This window comes from Rana temporaria, chromosome 2 (assembly GCF_905171775.1).
Source record: "Rana temporaria chromosome 2, aRanTem1.1, whole genome shotgun sequence".
In the NCBI taxonomy this organism is placed as follows: domain Eukaryota; kingdom Metazoa; phylum Chordata; class Amphibia; order Anura; family Ranidae; genus Rana; species Rana temporaria.
This window is the reverse complement of record NC_053490.1, coordinates 305,998,795-306,002,682: the sequence shown is the minus strand read 5'-3', so window position 1 is coordinate 306,002,682 and position 3,888 is coordinate 305,998,795.

The window sequence follows — 3,888 nt, the reverse complement described above, 5'->3', positions numbered from 1 at the left end:
AGCAAATACTGCAACAGGTCTTCTTATACCTCATGTTTTGAAGTTAACAACTCAATACCCATCGGATGGTTTTTATATATTTATTGTTATGAACTAAAATTATTTTTCTATATTCTTATACTATTTGTGTTATTAAAGTCCCCTGGGTTTTTTTGGTACTCTTACCCTTTCCCCCCTCTTATATTGTTCCTCTGCAGCTGGGCTGACTCTAGGTATTTAAGCAGACTTACCCCCTGCCAATCCAGATTGGGGATAGGTCAGGGCTCCTTAACACACCCAAGGCAGTTCCACCTCTCCTCCTCTCTATTACCTTCCAGAAGGCTCTAGAAAGAAGAGGGAGGTCTTAGTGATGCTGCCTGTGAATCATCAGTTGCTAACTCTGAGCCACTCCCAGCCCACATAAATCAAAATAAACAGGCACAGCTTCCAGCTAAGCCTGCCTAAATTTGCCTACACTTACAAAAAAATAAAAAATAAAATCTAGCACCTACCTATGCAGAGGGTGCTACACAAGAATGAATAACAAAATACAGTACAAAACTCTCTACCAAGGATGAAGCCAGGCGGACCCTGCTCCTTAGGGACCTGCCGAAGCCAGTCCTCCAAGTACTTGGTGAGGGGTCTTCAGACAAGAGACCCATGGTTAGGGAGAGGAAAAAGTCTCGAATGCTACAGATCCTCTCCCCAAAATCAGGGCAGGCCCCAATAACATGCACCCTGAGTCTCTCTTAGGGAAAAAACGTGCAGTGCAAGTGCCCCCGATAAAAAGTAGCCTTCCCAGTTACATGAATCTGTCAGAAACCATGAATCAGACCGAGACAGTACAGTTAAATCACACTTGTTTACTAATAATAAAAGATAAACAGAGTAAGCATAGTCAAAACAGAACAAAACACACCAGAGTTCAGGAACTGGATCAGAAAGTCTGCCAAGCCAAATGTCAGCGAGCCAGAGATGAAGGTAGTTGAACAGCAATCAGGATCTGGAGCCAGAAGGGACGTCAGCCAAGCAATTCTTCAACAGCAACGCAGGAGATAAAAGTGACCCATTTTTTTTTATTATTTTGTTTAGTGTAAAAATTTATAAAATTAATAAAAATAAATAAGAAAACAAAAAAATGTTTTTTTTAAAGTGTCCCGTCCCGACGAGCTCGCGCGCAGAAGCGAACGCATACGTGAGTATCGCCTGCATATGAAAACGGTGTTTAAACTACACAAGTGAGGTATCACTGCGATCGTTAGAGCGAGAGCAATAATTCTAGCCCTAGACCTTCTGTGTAACTCAAAAGATGCAACCTATAGAATTTTTTAAACGTCGCCTATGGAGATTTTTGAGGGTAAAAGTTTGACGCCATTCCACGAGCGGGCGCAATTTTGAAGCGTGACATGTTGGGTATCCTTTTACTCGGCGTAACATTATCTTTCACAATATAAAAAAAAATTGGGCTAACTTTACTGTTGTCTTATTTTTTAATTCAAAAAAGTTAATTTTTTCCAAAAAAAGTGCGATTGTAAGACCGCTGCGCGAATACGGTGTGACAAAAAGTATTGCAATGACCGCCATTTTATTCTCTAGGGTGTAAGAAAAAAATATATATAATGTTTGGGGGTTTTAAGTAATTTTCTAGCAAAAAAAAATGTTTTCATCTTGTAAACACCAAATCTGAAAAACAGGCAAGGTCCTTAAGTAGTTAATAGGGGTCTATGACTGGGAGGACTCCTATATCTGTCACCACATCAGAGATATTCAGAGTATAAGTAAGGTCACATTACAGCATTTTTTGTTTATTACTTCTTCCAGTCCCATAACGATAGATGCACATGAATCTGTACAGACCTGAAGCAGGGGGTAAACAATGAAGTAGCCCGTGCATTGTACAAGAGATGCACTCATTAGCCCAGATCCACGAAGAACTTACGGCGGTGTATCTATTGATACGCCGCGTAAGTTCTACGATGCGCCGGCGTATCTTTGTTTTGTATTCACAAAACAAGATACGCCAGAATGTGGGCAAGATCCGACTGACGTACGTCTTAGTACGCCGTCGGATCTTAGGTGCATATTTACGCTGGCCGCTAGGTGGTGCTTCCGTTGATTTCCGTGTAGAGTATGCAAATTAGCTAGATACGCCGATTCTCAAACGTACGTCCGCCCGGCGCATTTTTTCACTTTGTTTACGTAAGGCTTTTTTCGGCGTAACGTTACCCTTACTCTATGAGGCGTACGCAATGTTAAGTATGGACGTCGGGCCAGCGTCGTTTGCGTAAAACATTCGCGAATAGGGCTTTGCGTAAATTACGTATATGTCGTCTAGGCATTGAGCGGGCGTAATTTAATTTGAAAATTTGCGCCGTTCGAAGAAAGCGTCATTTTCGTGGGGTCATGCTTACTTTACATAAAACACGCCCCCCTGTTCCTCATTTGATTTAGGCACGCTTACGCCGGCACATTTACGCTACGCCGCCTTAACTTTAGACGCAAGTGCTTTGTGAATACAGCACTTGCCTCTCAAAGTTGCGGAGGCGTAGCGCAACTATGATACGCTACGCCCGCATAAATTTACGCCCATCTACGTGGATCTGGCCCATTGTGGTTGCAATGCTCTAGAAGTTTCAATGCAAAAGTCTAATCACCTGCCATCCACTAACATAGTACATTTACTGCTAGCGGGTGGCACAGCCAGGCACTGCCACATACCCATATAGTAGGTGAGGTTGAGAAAAGACACAAGTCCAACCTATGTGTGTGATTATATGTCAGTATTACATTGTATGTTGTGGTTGTTTAGGTGCTTATCTAATAGTTTTTTGAAACTATCGATGCCCCCCAATTAGAGCACCGCCTGTGGAAGGGAATTCCACATCCTGGTCGCTCTTACAGTAAAGAACCCTGTACGCAGTTTATGGTTAAACCTCTTTTCTTCTTATTTTAGTGAGTGGCCGCGTGTTTTGTTAAACTCCCTTCCGTGAAAAACGTTTATCCCTATTGTGGGGTCACCAGTACGGTATTTGTAAATTGAAATAATTTTCCCTCTCAGGCGTCTCTTCTCCAGAGAGAATAAGTTCAGTGCTTGCAACTTTTCTTTATAACTAATATCCTCCAGACCCTTAATTAACTTTGTTGCCCTTCTCTGTACTCGCTCCATTTCCAGTGCATTCTTCCATATGTCACAGAGTACTTCCTGCTGACCAGTGCTGTTATTGGACACAGCACAAATTTGTCCGTGGGTTACACACTGGAGCGGTGTGCTGGCAGGACGGTAAAAACTGTCCTGCAAGCAGAATCTTTGAAGCGGTGTATACAGTGCACCTACCCATTAAAATGAATAGGCACCGATGCAGAAGCACCTGCAAAGCGCTCTGGCAGTGGCGATACACGGGCGCATTTAACCTTTTCTTCGATCACTTGCGGGGGGGGGGGGGGGTGTGCCCTGTTAGTGGCCGAACATCGCCGCTAAAAGTAGCGGCGCTTTACCGCTAACGCTGCCCGTGGCGCAGTGTGAATGGGGCCTTAATATAGGTGCATTTAATCAATTTTTTTGCAAAAGGTAGACTATGGCTTTAAGAAATAAAGCCTGACATGAGCTGGCGGCTATATAATATCAGCAGAATAAATAAAAGGCTTGTATGTTATGTCTAAACTAAACACTAATTCGCCATGGAGCAGCAGCAGTCTCCATGGAAACTGCTCCACAATACTGACTAGGAGTGTACTCGCACTCAGCTCAGTCTCCTATATCAGATAGCGGCGCGCCCTCTGGTGCTCCGTCACCGTGCTGCACAGCGATATTTCATGTCCTCGCAAGGGTCTCTGTGACTTCCGGTCACAGGGGAATGTGACGAAACAGGGGAAGCCTACTTGCTGGGCGGAAGTGAACCTTGACACCTC